The 17314-nt window shown below is 49.1% G+C and overlaps 1 pseudogene; it reads left to right on the plus strand.

Moving 5' to 3' along the window:
* Nucleotides 1-4710: 4710 nt before the first annotated feature.
* LOC121108708 lies at nt 4711-13876 on the plus strand (annotated as a pseudogene).
* Nucleotides 13877-17314: the final 3438 nt, after the last annotated feature.

Raw genomic sequence — 17314 nt, forward strand, 5'->3', positions numbered from 1 at the left:
CACTGCTACAGCCTCACCTGGAGCACTGGGTGCACTTCTGGGCACCGCAGAACATAAAAGACATAGCGCTATTGGAGACTGTCCAAAGGAGGGCACTAGAACTGAGAGATCTGAAGTTCAAAGTTTCATTGGGATTCACTACTTGTTCAGACTGGGCCCTTCTCACATCCCACATCCTGGGATGAGACACACTGCTTGCATGGGACTTGGGCCTCACAGCACCTCTGTACACCATGCAGAGCCTGGGAGCTGCTGTCCCCTTGACTTTCATTTGGCATACTACAATCTTCCATCCCACTGCCCCAGGAAGGGCCCTGAGCCAGCAGGAGGGACAGGATCTCCTTGCCAAGGGTCAGCCCTGATCAGGGCTTGGCCTTTCTGCTTCATAAGACAAAGGAGGCTTTTCTCAGCATCACAGCCACCATTGCAGTGCCTTTGCCTGACTGTAACCATGGCTTCCAGTTATCTGCTCTAACAAGTCCCTGGGGAAGCTTGCTTGTTAGTGGCCCTCAGTGGGGCTCATTAATACTCCAAGAAACTTCTCTGTTCCTTCTGACTTGGTCTTCTTGAGCACTTCATGCTATCTTCTCTCTGCACTGGTGGTTGATGGACTCAGCAGCAAAAGCCCCTTGGGGCCCATTACAACCTAAAGAGCCCTCCTGTGCCTTGTGCCTTCCTGTCATCTTCTTCAGGTGTTCAGAACTTGTACAGCTAACTGGAGAGGTATCTGGAGAAAGCTTAAGGAGGAAGAGATTGATGGGAATTTTTAAGTCTGTTTGTTTGTTTATTTATTTATTTATTTATGGTTGCGTTTAAACAATAAGTTAAAACACAACTTGGCAGTTGATTCTGACTCCAGATGTCCCCTAATGAGCTTTGCTCTGACACTGTGTGGACAAACGTCCTCCTCAACTTCCCCACTCCATTTATACTCCCATTGGCCCCATGGGACTGGCATCACTTCTCCTCTTTCTCCTCACATCACCCTTCTCCTCTGGAGTCACCCGCTCACTGTTAAACCTCCTTTGCACCAACTCCCACTGGCTTTCCTCAGAGAACCAGCTCCATGTGGGCAATGAAAGATTTCTCTTTTTTTGCCCACAAACAGAAAGCGATGTCATTCAATTGTATGAACAGAAAAACACCGTGATCAACTGCATGCCTTGTCCAATCTGCACCTAATGGTGTTTGTCTTTTGCAGGGAATATTTGCACTAGAAATGAGTTAGACAGAGATAGGAAGGGATAGATATAATCACAGTGAAGGAGTTGACAAGAGAGTCCATCAGACTTCGGAGAGATGGAGCAGGTTCCAATAATCTCCTTGAAGGTCACAAATCAGCCAGATAATTGGGAGGTATTTGATTGAGCAATGTGCAAGGGATGGGGTGATGTGGAGAGCAGTGGGAAGAGTGTGTGTCCAGGTGGCATGCTGACAACATGCCCTTCAGCATGGTCATTAATTTAGGAGAGCTGGAGATCCCTGGAGGATGAGGGACATGAAATACGCAGCAGGGTAGATCAGCGGAGGACGCTGGGCATTAGTCACAGGGCATTGGCACTGGCACCGCTGTCTGTGTCCCTGTACCTGAAGGCATCTGTGTCCTGCAAACAAAGTGGTGGAAAATGTTGGCCTTTATGGAAAAAATAATAATAATAATAATAATTAAAAAATGATTCCAGGAAGCCCAGTGCAACTAATAAACCGTGAGGTCAGGAAGGAAAGGAGTATCAGAGACTTCTCCATATCCTGTCTCACCAGGTTCCCTGCCCCATTCTACTGTGGGCCCACATTCTCCCTAGCCTTCCTTTTGTCACCTACATATTTCTCCAAGCAGTTCTTGTCTTTCATATGCCTGGGCAGAGGAACTCTGATTCTTTAACTCATCTCAGCAGGTGCGCTGGACAAAGTATCTGCATTGCTGCCAGGTGACCTCTTCTTGCTTCCTTTCCCTGACTGTTTACTTTCTGTGTTTGGGTTTGTTCAGGGCAATCCATTACCATTCCTGCAGGACTTCTGACATTTTTACTTGGCTTCCACTACTTGGAATAGATTTATTCAGCTTGAAAGCAGTATCCTTAGATCATTAGCACATTTTTTTGACCCTATTCGGCTGAGAGTCTTACCGTGCTGGACCGTACCTGACAGACACTTGAAGAAGCCAAGGTGTGCTTCACTAAAGCCCAAAGGTGTGAGCTTGTCTTTTGCCCCCCTTCATGCTCCTCAGCTCCACAATCCCATGGCCACTGCAGCCCAGGGTCCCTTTGATCTTCACATTTCCCACCAACCCTTCCTTCCTGGTGAGTATGAGATCCAGCAGAGCAACTGTCCTCTTTGGTTCCTCTATGGCTTGGTCAGGAAGCTGCCATCTGTGCTCTCCAGGGATGTCCTGGATGCCGTATGCCCTGCTGTGCTGTCCCTGCAGCAGACACTAGAGTGAAAAGGGTCCCCAATGGAGACAACAACGTGACAACATGAGGCTCCCATCTGTCTGTAGAGGGCACCTTCCACTTGCTCTTCCTGATCAGGAAGCCAGGAACAGACACTGTTGGGCTCCTCTGTTGGCCATTTGCACTCACTCTGACCTGGCTGCTCTGCCATCCCCAGGCAGAGCTCAGTGCACTCTCACAGAGGGCGGTCATCCTTCCTTGTCTCCTCGCCCATCCATCATAAAGACTCTTTATCACCCTTGTCCTGCAGCCCAGTTGTGTAAGCAATTTAACTGTGTAGCTGTGGTCCAAAAAAGAGCTCAAGCCTGCAACTGTACAAAGAGTTCTAGCACAGCATGTGTTGGTGTTCCTGTTAGCATCCTTCTCTGTGTGTCATATCTGTTATGGGTCATGAGAACAGGTTTCCAGATTTGGCATTTGCTTCTCTCATGGTCAAACTTCTTTCAGTGGGAACAACTGTGCTTCTGGAATCCACTGGGCATGTTGATTAATTGAGCTGACTTTGAAGTACGTTCTGCAGTGATGACCCTGCTGCCTTGCAGGAGCTGTCAGCTCATGAGGGCCATGGATATCTCCAGGGAGAGATGAAATCACCTCCTCTGCTGCTGAGCTGGGCCGGGCTCCTGGGACACTGAGAAATCATACAAGTGGGCAGCACTGCAGAAAGACAGCCATGCCTGGGATCATCTCCTCTGTACAGCACAAAAGGACAGTGGACATGATCTGCAAGAGATGGGGTGGAGAGAAGGTAGATAGAGCTTACATGATGTGTGGGATGTGAGCCGGCTGTGACTTCATGCAGGAGCACTACTCATAGACTTTGACAAGGTAAGTTGCTCGCGGCAGGCAGAGCAGCCCTTTTCCTGGAGGGTTCAGTAAGTTTCCGACATCCCATAGCACATCAGGCTTCAGATGCTCTGTGTTTCTTTATCAGGGAAAAAGCTCCAGCTGAGGGCTTTGGTGCTGCCACGTCAGAGCACAGCCCTGAGGGCTGCGTGTCCCAGGACGGCTGCAGGCTGTGCAGCCGGGGGTGCAGCCGGGTGCCCAGGGCTGTGGTGCAGAGCAGGGTCCCTGCTGTGCCCCAGGGGCTGTGTGCCGGGGCAGGGACTCTGCCGCCTGCCAGGCTCAGCACTCAGCCTGCCCGGGGAGCTGCCCAGGGCGCTGCGGGGAGACGTGTGGGGGGAAGGAGCCCCCGGCAGGGCAGGGGCCTTCTGCTGCCACAGCTGCTGCCTGGGGCAGGGGGATCACAGCTACGCTGCTTCATGATGCACTTTCCATGATAAAAGACAGCGGAGGAATTTACTGCCATATTTTCTGTTTCCTGCTCCTACTGGAACATAAGGATGTAGACTGAGAAATAGAAAAGGATTTATTAAGTTTGAGTACATCTAGTGAGAATTCCTCAATTCAATCAGTCTCTCTACCTTCTGTAAACATTAATTCACTTTGCTGAACTGTATGTGGCTCCCTTATGTTCCCATTTATAGCTGCAAATGTGAACATGCACGTAGGTAGTGCTCTACAAACAGGATGGGTTCTGAACAGCATAGGAATGCATACATTCTGACCTGTTGTCTGTAACCACTGACATGTACAAGACATGGAACAGGGTAACATCTCCAGGAAGGAAAATCTGCAGACATCAGAGATATGATCAGGGAATGAGAGGAAAGTAAGAACAGCATTTTTTTCCACAGGAAGAATTCACTTGAAAAACCCATGCTACTCCCTTCAGTGCAGACACCTTCCTCTGAGCAAACTCCCACCCAAAATGCCTCTGCCCTCATGGCCATGGGGTTCAATGCACGAACCACCTCCTGTGCAGCCAGAGCTGCATGTTCAGAGTGTGTGGAAACAAGCCCAACCAGCTCCCCTTACCTTGCACTAAGCAGCAGTGAAACCCTTTGCCTCTCATCTCTCACTGCCATTCACGAAGTGTGCGGCAGAACTGCTCAGGATTTCTGACTTAAACACTCCCTGGCCGTGGTGCGTGGGACCAGTCTGTGCAGGAAAAAAACATCATTAAAACTCTTCTTTTCAACTTCCATGTTTCTGGCACTGGTAACGCAGATGGTGACAAGCACTTCTGCATTAGAAGTGATTTCATCTGACAAATTCTGGACAGAACATCACCACAGCACCACCACGTTCCCATGTACACACAGGGACAAGGCAGCTTCCTTGAGACAAAAAGCGCAGAGGTGTTCATGGCAAAACCAACTGCATGAAATGTAGCTCACATCACTGACAACAATGAACATTACCCACATGGAATGCCTTGTCACTAACTTTCCTACTTCTTGGACAGGTTCTTGTGCCCACAGGTCCTGGTGCCCAGAAGTACCAGATGCCCAACAGCAGCTCCATCAGCGAGTTCCTCCTCCTGGCGTTGGCAGACACGCGGCAGCTGCAGCTCCTGCACTTCTGGCTCTTGCTGGGCATCTACCTGGCTGCCCTCCTGGGCAACGGCCTCATCAGCACAGCCGTAGCCTGCGACCACCGCCTGCACACCCCCATGTACTTCTTCCTCCTCAACCTCGCCCTCCTCGACCTGGGCTGCATCTCCACCACTCTCCCCAAAGCCATGGCCAATGCCCTCTGGCACACCAGGCACATCTCCTATGCAGGATGTGCTGCACAGATCTTTTTCTTTCTCTTCTTCCTCGCAGCAGAATATTCAATTCTCACCATCATGTCCTATGACCGCTACGTTGCCATCTGCAAGCCCCTGCACTACGGGACCCTGCTGGGCGGCAGAGCTTGTGCCACCATGGCAGCAGCTGCCTGGGGCACGGGGATCCTTAGTTCCGTGCTGCACACTGCTAACACATTTTCACTGCCTCTGTGCCAAGGCAATGCTGTGGATCAGTTCTTCTGTGAAATCCCCCAGATCCTCAAGCTCTCCTGCTCAAAATCATATCTCAGGGAAGTTGGGCTTACTGTGATCAACGCCCTTTTGTTCTTTGGGTGTTTTGCTTTCATTCTTTTCTCCTATGTGCAGATCTTCAGGGCTGTGCTGCGGATACCCTCTGAGCAGGGACGGCACAAAGCCTTCTCCACGTGCCTCCCTCACCTGGCTGTGGTCTCCCTCTTTGTCAGCACTGCCACATTTGCCTACCTGAAGCCCCCATCACTTTCCTCCCCATCCCTGGACCTGATGGTGGCAGTGTTATACACGGTGGTGCCTCCAGTCATGAACCCCATCATCTACAGCATGAGGAACCAGGAGATCAAGCAAGCTCTCAGGACACTATTTGGAGATAAATTGCTTTGGCACCAGTAAAATGCAAAAGCTCGGACTGCCTTTATTTCATCTTTTTTGCCCTCACTCCTACTTTGTTGTTCCTATGGTAGTTTTAATTCCAATAAAGCTATACTGTTCATCACATTTCTTCTTTTTTTTCTACCTTTGTCTTCTGTCCTGCAATCCTAATGGACATAAGTAACCCGGCTCTTTGAATCAATAAAGAAATCATCAGAATATCATTGATCTCAGCTCCCACCTCCTCTGGGTCCCAGAGAGCAGCCCTGCACACAGGAGGGGTACAGGAACCAAGAGCCCAACTGCCACACGGAGCTGCAGCCCTGCTGTCTGTGGGGCTGCCCCTCACCGCCTGGTGGCCGCTCCCTCTCTGCTGCCTTTCAGTTGTGCTGCTGCTGCTTCCCTGGAGCCACGGCCATGGGCAGCAGCAGGACGGGGTCTTTTCAGTGCTGCTCTCTTTGCAGCACCACGCTGTTCTCCTTTCTCCTTGCAGTTGTGTCAGCCCTCAGGTCCTGCGTTACGTAGCAGACCATGGAGAAACACTTTTCCTGAGGTGTGCCTGGAATTGTCTCAAAGGCTTGGAACAGCATTGCCATGTCAACAGAATGAAGGCTGGAGACTTGGGGGAGGAGAATCTTGTGAAAAATGAGATGGCCTTGCTCTGTCCACAACATTCTGATTGTGCTATAAGAGGTTCTGACTGCAAACTTGTTTTTGATGAACCTATTTATTGCCAACTCACTCTCAGCCCGGGATGGCACACCTGTACATCTATGTGAGAAACACGCTCAAGGTCAACAGTTTCTAATCAAGCCAAGATCTCTGTGAAGAGCAGTTTATTCGTTAGTGTAGTAATGGGCGCACACTCCCTACTGACAAGGGAGAAATTACACAACTAGTCAGAGAAATCCATCCCGTTATATAGCCTGGGTCCGACACAGGTAAAGCCTCTCCTGGCACTCATTGGTTGAGCGTCTCAGGCTCACAACCTCCCTATGCTGTTGCTACCTGACATCTCCATACAGTGTCTGTTACCAACCCTTTGTTTTATGTGTTTTCTGTACTTTGTATGGCAATAGGAGGACATTATTATCAACAATCTTCCCACTAGTTCTGTCCTGTACCGGACTCTCTCCTGCCCTATATAATTACCTACTATTGCCTGCGCCAATTCTACTCAGGTCGGAACGCCCCAGTCTCAACCTTACTCTGTTCAGCAGCTTTCTTTGTGACTGGGTATTTCCACTGCAAAAACACCATCTACCTCTCACATGGTTTTACTCACCCTTTACTTCATGACACTTTACACCGGGTTTATTCACACCTTACTTCAGGATGTACTCACACTTTATTCCAGGTTTACTCAGACTTTGATTCAAGTTTATTTACAGTTTACTCCATGTTTACTCTTACTTTTCTCTTGGTTTTACTCACTCCAGGTGTATTCTCACCTTGCTTCATGTTTTACTTACACTTTACTCCAGAATTACTCACACTTTACTCCAGGTTTACTCACACTTCTGAGATTAGTCACACTTTTCTCTGTCTTCTTCTCAGTCTTTTCTCTGGGTTACTCAAACTCACACTTTGGGTTCATTCATGCATTACTCAAGCTTTCTTCTTAGCTTTTTCCAGGTATTACACACACTGCTCAACTGATGTACTCACACTCTGTTCCAGGTGTGGACTCACAAATTCTTTCAGGTTTTACTCACACTTTACTCTGGGTTTACTCACACACTGTGCAGGTTGCAGTCACACTCTAGTCCAGCTGTACTCATACCTTACTCCGGGTTTTACTCACTCTTCACTGATGGTTTACTCACACATTATAGAAGGTTTACTCACACTTTACTTTATGTTTACTCACACTTTACTCTGTGTTTTCTCACACCTTACTTCTTGTTTACTTATACTTTGTGGAGTGTTTACTCACACTTTACTGTAGGTCTACTCACTTTTTACTTAGTGTTTTACTCTCCCTCTACTCCAGCTTTAATCACACTTTACTCCAGGTTTATCCAAACTTTATTTTGGATTTTACTCAAGCATTATTTTTGGTTTCCTCACTCTTTACTCTGGGTTTACTCTAACTTTTCTCTGGGTGCACTCACATTTTACTCCGTGTTCCTACAGCTTACTCAGGTTTTTACTCTCCCTCTACTCCATGTTCACTCACACTTGACTCCATTTTTATTCACAATTTACTCTGTGTGTGCCCACACATTACTCAGCATTTTCTCCGGGTTTTACTCACACTTTACTCATGTTTTACTCACACATTACTCTAGGTTTACTCTTACGTTTCTCCTGGTTTTACTAGCACTCTATTCTGGGTTTTCACACACTTTTGGTTCAGTCACTACTCTACTTCGGGCGTACTCACACTTTACTGTGTATTTTGCACACACTTTACTCCATGTTTACTAACACTTTACTCCATCTTTACTAACACTTCAACTTTACTCACACTTTTCTTTTGGTTTTCTCAGAGGTTACTGTGGGTTTTGTCACAGATTACTCTGGGTTTACTCTTACTTTTCTCCTGGTTTTACTCACTCTCTACTTAGGTTTTACTCACATGTTGCATTGGTATTATTCACACTTTTCTCTGGCTTTTACTCACTGTTTACTCCAGGTTTATTCACTCTTTACTTCAAGCTTACTCACAGTTTTCTCTCGGTTTTTACTCGCACTTCACTCTGGGTTTTTCTCAGACTGTACCAATGTTTTACTCACATTTTACCCCAGGTCTACTCTCTCTTTACTCAGGGTTTACTCACACTTTACACCACACTTTTGTCCATGTATACACACCCTTCAGTCCAGGATTTATCACACTTAATTCCATGTCTTCCATGCTAAACTGCAAGTCTCGCCACAGTTTAGTCCCGGTTTACACACACTTTACCACATTTACTCATACTCGACACCGGGTGTACTCATACCTTTCTCTGGGTTTTACTCACACTTTAGTCTGAGTTTACTCTCACCTTGCTTTGGGTTTAGGCACACCTTAGCAGGCTTTACTCATACTCTTCTAAGGGTGGACTCACACCTTACTCTGGGTTTTACTCACACTTTACTTTGGGTCTACATACATATAAAAATTACTTAAAATCGCCTCAAAGTTATGACTTAAAAAGAAAAAGAACTTAGGAGTATTTCTGCACTTGAGAAGTGTGTTAACACATTTTTGCTCATTTCTATCTTTGCCTTCAAACTTTGCTTCAGTTTTATTGACAAGAACATCTTTCAGTCTTCCCTGCCCAGAAACTTCTGTGACATCTCTCAGTCTTTGCACTGACGGAGTCACACTGTGGTTCTGATCTCTTCATGCACTCAGACCTTGTTTTCGATGGTCACATGCTGCACAGGACGCTTCATGCTCTGGAAACATCAGCTCTCTTCCCATCAGCAACAGGCCATGAGGACATAGGATCACAAGGTAACTCAGGCTGGAAGGGAACCTGCAGACGTCTGCCGTCCAACCCAGGACAAAGAGGGACAGACCAAGTTGTTCAGCATTTGCTCCTGATGCATTTTGAAAACCATGGGCAGAGACTGCAGAGCCTCACTGGGTGACCTGACATTAGATATTTGAAACACACTCCAAACATTCCTAAGATCATGATGTGGGGCATGGAACAGGTGTGGAACAGGAATCACAAAGAAATAGTGGGTGACACATCCCTGGGGATGTTGCACATGTCGAGGGCCCCAGGCATCCAGATCTACCGGCTGACAGCTCTGCCCACAGCAAGGGAGTTGGAACGAGATGGTCTTTAAGGTCACTTCCAACCCAGGCCCTTCAAGGGTTCTCTGATTCCTGTCACTCAGGATCCTGTTTCCTTAGGTATTCCCTGATCACCTCCTTTTCACCTGTCTTGCACCAACATTTCCCACCTGTCTCTGGCACCTAGGATTCCAAGAAGCCCAGTCCAACTAATCAACAGTGAGGTCAGGAAGAAAGGAGTATCAGAGACTTTTCCACGTCCTGTCTCACCAGGTTCCCTGCCCCATTCTACACTGGGCCCACATTCTCCCCAGCCTTCCTTTAGTCACCTACATACTTCTACAAGACCTTCTTGTCTTTGATATGCCTGGGCACATTCAATTGCAGTTGAACTCTTATATTCCCAAACTCATCTCAGCAGGTACAATGGACAGTCTGTTCATTGCTGCCAGCTGACCTCTTCTTGCTTCCACTGCCTGTATGCTTCCCTTCTGTGTTTGGGTTTGACCAGGTCAGTACATTACCATTCCTGCAGGACTTCTGACATCTTTATTTGACTTCCTCTTCCTTGGAATGGACTGATTCTGCTTGGAAGATGTGCTTCTTGGATATTTACCACATATTTTGACCCTGTTCAGCTGAGAGCCTTACCCTGCTGGACTATACCCGACAGACACTTGAACAAGCTAAGGTCTGCTCTGCTGAAGCCCAAAGGTGTGAGTTTGTCTTTTGTCCTCCTTTCAGATTCCTCAGTTCCACAGTTCCATGGCCACTGCAGCCCAGGTTCCCTTTGACCTTCACATTTCCCACCAGCCCTTCCTTCCTGGTGAGTATGAGATCCAGCAGAGCATCTCTCCTTTTGGGTTCCTCTATGGCATGGTCAGGATGCTACCATTTGTGCCCTCCAGGGATGTCCTGGATGGTGTATGGCCTGCAGTGCCGTCCTTGCAGCAGACATTACAGTGAAAAGGGCCCCCAAAGGGGACAAAGGCCTGACAACATGAGGCTCCCATCTGTCTGTACAGCGCACCTTCTACTTGCTCTTCCTGATCAGGAAGCCAGAAACAGACACTGTTGGTCTCACTCCTCCCTATCCTGTTCTGTGCACACTTTTTGTTACAGCAAACACTCTCAGGTAGGACTAACCATGTGTCAGGAATTGGTCACTGTAAACTGGACATTTGGAGGTTAATGCAGCAGATTTCAAAGTACAGTCATGATGCTGTTGTCTTTCAGGAGCTGTTGGCTATGGAGACCCAGGGACGTCTCAGGGGAGATGAGTGGGGAGGAAAAAATGACATCCTCTGCTGCTGATCTGGGCTGGGCTCCTGGGACACAGGGAGCTCCTACAAGTGGGCAGTGCTGCAGAGAGACAGCTGTGCCCAGGAGCAGCTCTTCTGCACAGCACAACAGTGCTGGGGGTGCGTTCTGCAGATGGCATGAGGATAGAAGAGAAAAGTGTGAGCAAGCTGTGAGCTCACTGGAGGAAGATTGCTCACAGCTCTGGACAAGGTAAGTCTCTGGCTACAGGCAATGCAGCCGCATTTCCTGAGGGATCGCTGAATTTAAAACAACCCTGAGGAGATCAGGCTGAAGACACACCGTGTTTGCTTATTGTGGAGGAATACCTCCTTCAACTGAGTGTTTCCATGCTGCAGTGTCAGAGCACAGCCCTGAGGGCTGCGTGTCCCAGGACGGCTGCAGGCTGTGCAGCCGGGGGTGCAGCCGGGTGCCCAGGGCTGTGGTGCAGAGCAGGGTCCCTGCTGTGCCCCAGGGGCTGTGTGCCGGGGCAGGGACTCTGCCGCCTGCCAGGCTCAGCACTCAGCCTGCCCGGGGAGCTGCCCAGGGCGCTGCAGGGAGAAGTGCCCTGCACCACAGGTGACCTTCCACTATGAAGGTCAAAGGAGGGATTTTCTGCCATGGTATCTGCTTCCTGCTTCAAACAGAGGGTAAAGATGTAGAGGGTGATAGAGAAAAGGATTAATTGTTTTGGACTACATCGAGTGAGAATCTTCAAGTGCATTCAGTCTCTCACTGCAAGCAGATATTTACATTGTTGGACTCACTGGGATTCCCTTATGTTCCCTTTTATACCTGCAAACATGAACATGCACCTAGAGAATGCTCTGCAAGCAGGATGGGTTCTGAACAGCAAATAGGAATGCACACATTCTGGGCAGTTGTCTGTAAGCACAGACATGTACAAGACATGGAACAGGGAAACATCTCCAGCAAGGAAAATCTGCAGGCAACAGGGTTATGATCAGGGAATGAGAGGAAAGTAAGAACAGCAATTTTTTCCAGAGGGAGAATTCACCTGAAAAATCCACACTACTCCCTTCAGTGCAGACACCTTTCTCTGAGCAAGCTCCCACCCAGAAATGCCTCTGCCCTCATGGCCATGGAGTTCAGTGCATGAACCACCTCCTGTGCAGCCAGAGCTCCAGCAGAGCAGAGCAGCATCTCCCCAGGCACGTGTCCATCACCCTCTGCAGTGCACAGGGGCTGAGAGTGACTGCCTGGGGCTGTGTGCAGTGCAGTCTGTGAGGCTGGGAAGGAGTTGGCTTTCCCTTAATGAGACGCCACCACTGGGACACATCTCCTTGAAGTGTCCTTCAGAGCTGTGAGCTGACCTCCAGGATGTAAGTTTTTCTCACAGGCTCGAGATCAATGTGCAGGGACGAAGGGGAGAGACGTTATATGCAAGGAAATGCTCTGGGGTTGGTGGTTTTTTGCCAGATGACCCCTGAGAAAGGGTGGGAATTCCGTGATGGGCAGGGGTTTCCACTGCTCTCAGCAGGGACTGGCTTCTTTTCAGGGTAACATGGGAAGACATTCTCCCTTTGTCTCCAAGAGTTGCAAGTTCAGAGTGTGTGGAAACAAGCCCAACCCGCTCCCCTTACCTTGCGCTAAGCAGCAGTGAATCCCTTTGCCTCTCAGCTCTCTCTGCCATTCACGATGTGTGCGGCAGAACTGCTCAGGATTTCCGACTTCATTGAACACTCCTTGGCTGTGGTGAGTGGGAACAGACTTTGCAGGAAAAAAAACATCATTAACTTTTATTTTCAACCCATGTATTTCTGGCACTGGTAATGCAGATGGTGAAAAGCACTTCTGCATTAGAAGGGGTTTCATCTGACAGATTCTAGAAAGAAAATCACCACAGCACCACCACGTTCCCATGTACACACAGGGACAAGGCAGCTTCCTTGAGAGAAAAAGGACAGAGGTGCTCATGGCCAAATCAACCGCATGAAATGTAGCTCACATCACTGACCACAATGAACATTTCCCACATGGAATGTCTTGTCATTAACTTTCCTACTCCTTGGACAGGTTCTTGAGCACACAGGTCCTGGAGCCCGGAGTACCAGATGCCCAACAGCAGCTCCATCAGCGAGTTCCTCCTCCTGGCGTTGGCAGACACGCGGCAGCTGCAGCTCCTGCACTTCTGGCTCTTGCTGGGCATCTACCTGGCTGCCCTCCTGGGCAACGGCCTCATCAGCACAGCCGTAGCCTGCGACCACCGCCTGCACACCCCCATGTACTTCTTCCTCCTCAACCTCGCCCTCCTCGACCTGGGCTGCATCTCCACCACTCTCCCCAAAGCCATGGCCAATGCGCTCTGGCACACCAGGGACATCTCCTACGCAGGATGTGCTGCACAGGTCTTTTTCTTCCTGTTTTTGTTTTCAGCAGAATATTATCTTCTCACGGTCATGGCTTATGACCGCTACGTTGCCATCTGCAAGCCCCTGCACTACGGGACCCTGCTGGGCAGCAGAGCTTGTGCCACCATGGCAGCAGCGGCCTGGGGCACTGGGCTCCTTAATTCCCTGCTGCACACTGCCAATAAATTTTCCCTGCCTCTCTGCCAAGGCAATGCTGTGGATCAGTTCTTCTGTGAAATCCCCCACATCCTCAAGCTCTCCTGCTCAGATGCCGACCTCTGGGAAGCTGGGTTACTCCTTTTTAGTTTCTGTGTTGTCTTTGGTTGTTTTGTCTTCATTGTTGTGTCCTATGTGCAGATCTTCAGGGCCGTGCTGAGGATGCCTCTGAGCAGAGACGGCACAAAGCCTTCTCCATGTGCCTCCCTCACTTGGCTGTTGTCTCCCTGTTTGTCAGCACTGCCATATTTGCCTACCTGAAGCCTCCCTCCATATCCTCCCCATCCCTGGACCTGGTGGTGTCATTTCTATACACAGTGGTGCCTCCAGCTTTGAACCCCCTCATCTACAGCATGAGGAACCAGGAGCTCAAGGGTTCCCTCAGGAAGATACTCCAACATGCCCTGTTTCACTATCAGAAAGATGTTCATCATGCTCTCAAGACTACAGAAAATTTAGGAAAAGCCTGATAGATTTTATGTGGTGTTTCTGTTTCTTCTTCATATCAGTTTGTCATACGTATAATAAATTTAATTCCAATGAAATTATATTCATCATCTGTCTTTATGTTTGCTTATTTTTACTTCTATGTGATGAACCTATTCTACTTAAAGAACTAGGTTATATGAAGAGATAATAATATCTACAGAGGATCATTTTTTTTGTCTCCCATCTGGTCTGGATCCTCTGAAGAGGCTCAGGACCTAAGAAACAAATGTCACACGGAGCAGCAGTGTCCCTGAGGGATGTCTGTCAGTGCCTGGTAGGGACTCTGCTGCCTTTGAGTTGTGCTGCTGCTTCTGGAGCCCTGGAGCCACAGCCACGGGCTGCAGCAGGACGTGGTCTTTTCAGTGCTGCCCTCTTTACAGTTCCCAACAGTTCTCTTGTGCCCCTGCATTTGTGTCTGCTCTCAGTTCTGGTGCAATTGGTTACAATGCTGTTGTCGCTACGGTGGCACTCCTGTGGCTGCAGGCTGGGCAGGCAGTGTGCAGCCCTCTGCCACAGCTGGCCTACCTTCTGGGACCATCAAGAAGGGGCTGTTCATGGGAGGGCCAGACGACTGAATGCCTCTTCCAAAGCTGTGCCAGGAATACAGACAGGGAGAAGCCCTCAGGAAAGTCCTCTTGCTTTCCTGCGGTTCTGTATGGTTCAGAGTCCCTGGGTGATCTGTGAGGACCAAAGAATGGACAAGAGCTCCCTTCTTGGTGTACATGGCCAGCCAACATTCACTGGTCTTGAACAGAACTGTGTGGGACTGCCCCTGCAGCTGTGAGGCTGATAGCAGATGCTGCCCTGGAAAGGAATCTGAAGCAGCCAGGAGATGCCAGGGGATCTTCAGGGACAGTGTAAGAGTCTGAGCAGGCAACGAATGTCTTCCATATGCAATGACAGGCCATTGATCCAAAGGAACAGGGGAACCTGAGGGGCCCACAAGCAAATGAGGGCTCTGCAGTGGTGCTGCTGAGCCATCAGTGCAGATGGAGAGGGACTCAGCAGTAGAGATCCCATCCAGTTGGGACTGTCTCCCACCCTGAGCAGCACAGGGCCAGACCGGTGTCCCAGGGCACCACAGCTCCCTCGCTCTGCAGAGCAGCTCCACCAGCTCAGGGTCCCTCAGGGAGCACGGGGAGGGAAGCAGGAGGGAAGCAGGAGCTGCTTCCAGGCCTGCATGGACACACCAGCCTGGGCAAGGCTGTGTGGGAGGAGGGCTGGTCCTGGAGAAGGGCTACGGAGCATTGCTGTGTGTTCAGGCATTGATGGATGAGAAGGAACATGCTTTGCTTGCCCTCCTGCCATAGGTGGCTGCACCGTAGAGGACCTTCATCCAGCACCTGGATGGGGCTCAGCCAGCCACCTCACCCTCCCCTCTCCAGTGCTGTCATTGCTGATGCACTCAATGACCTCCCAGTGCTGCTGGCCTGCACATCTTCCAGGGGCAATTCAGGTGCTGCAGTGACAGTGACCTGGCATCAGCACTCCAGTCACCTGTCCTCAGCCTGCCTCTCCCTTGCTCCTCTGCCCTGTCTCGTCCCTGCTGGATGAGTGGTGTAGGGATGCGCTTCCTGTCCCCACAATGACTCCTTCCAGCTGCTGGCCCAGTGGTTCTGATACTGCACTTGATGGTGTGCAGCAGAGTCCACTGAGAAAAGATGATGTGAAGCAGCATTTTTGCAGTGGTGGCCTCCACATTCATTTTGATAATGAGAACTTGTGCTCAGATGCTCAAAAGCCTACTGCTAGAACCATGGCTTCAGTATATTGCTGCTGGCCTGGAGCTTCTACTCCAGCGTTATCTGCACTGGTCATGGCACAGAATGACGTTTCATAGGCCAGCAACCTACTTTCTTCCTCATGTTATGGCATAAACCAGTGTCCTTCACTCTGATAGTGTTTGCATTAGCTCATGGATTAAGTGAGTTAGGCCTCTTTTAGTTATTTGAGGCACAATCCAATGCTTTTTGCTCTCCACCTCCGAAGCAGATTAACTGTACATAACCTTCATCTAAGACTGACCTGATGAGTCTTTTCACACTGTTCCTTTTTAATTTCCATAGTTTGGTGGGGACATTTTCCCAACATGAGGGTTTCACCACAGTGACTTTGACCTATACTTGAGTCTTTCAGGCTGAGTTTGACACCGATGACCCAAAGTAGTTCACGGATGTTTATCTGTATTGAGAACAAGGCAGAGTTACTTGGCTTATCAGTGGCCATTTCAGCGCTGGGTCACCTGCACAGATACACTGACTTGTCTGGGGGGCATTTAGTGTGCTGGGTTGGGCTGCAGCTACAGGGACCAAGACAACTGTTGGCAGTGTACTGCCCTGAGACCCTCTTCCCAACTTCCATCTACAGCTTCCAGAGGGCTCTGGTCTCCTGCAGATCCTCTCGGTACAGCTGCCCATCCCAGACAGGACCTCAGGGGCCCCTGGAGATTGCATGGGGTGCTTGTGGTCACACAGTGCAGCAGCAGCTGACTTATCATTTAACCTTCAGGTCATATGCTTTTCCTATTGATATTTATCATTTCCTACCTATCTATGTAAAGTACTTATCCATTTGGTGAGGTGAACCATGCAGATGGAATATGGCTGAGGAGCATGTTCTGGTTTTAGGGAAAATTTTAGTGTTGTTTGTTTTAAAGTAGGAGAAAACATCCTGTGCCTGTGTGCAGACAGCTCTCTAAGGAAGCAGGTAAAGGAACGGTGTAAAGGAGCTGTAACATCCAGCTGCAGACTTCAGTGGAGAAGTCTGCTGTAGGGAAAAGTGATGCAAGTGCCAGGTGGCGTAGAGCAGACACGTCAGGCATGGGGAGGTGAGCAGTTCAGGTTGTCCGTACTGGGTGTCAGAGCTCAAGCAATTGCTTTTCCTGCCTATGCAGATCTCCTTAGGAGACACTCTGGATCAACATCAAATGGGAAGAATGATGCTCCAGAAGCAACAAGATGCACTGCTTCATATCAGAAAACATTCTATTGGGTGCCCTTTGATCTTCTTCCTTAGTACATTATGAAACCACTCCAACTAGCTGTATAAATCTTGACTTCCAGCACATGATGGACAGACATGGCTCATTGCAACTTTCTGCCTTCAGAGAGACTTGTGGTACATTTGATGCTAGGTCTATCAGCCTGAGGTACTGGAGAGGAGAATGGTGTAAGCATCTGAGAAAGTCAAGTCAGAAGGAAAAGTTGAAGGTTCTGGGAGTACTAATGGGGCCCACTGAGGGACATTAGCAACACAGCCTCCCCTTGACTTGTTAAGCAGTTACTTGGAAGCAACGATTACAGTTCAGGTAAAACATTGTGCTGAGAAATCTCTTGGTATGTTTTGATGAAGAAGGGCCAAGGTCCTGACATCCAGACACCTGAGGGGGATCCATCATATCTGGCTCAGGGCTTGTCTAAGGGTTGGTGGGTTGGGGCCAATTCTAAGGCATGTGATGGACAATGGTGGACACCTCCCAGATTCGGCACAG

This window comes from Gallus gallus (genome assembly GCF_016699485.2).
Source record: "Gallus gallus isolate bGalGal1 chromosome 33 unlocalized genomic scaffold, bGalGal1.mat.broiler.GRCg7b 33_unloc2, whole genome shotgun sequence".
Classification (NCBI taxonomy): Eukaryota; Metazoa; Chordata; class Aves; order Galliformes; family Phasianidae; genus Gallus; species Gallus gallus.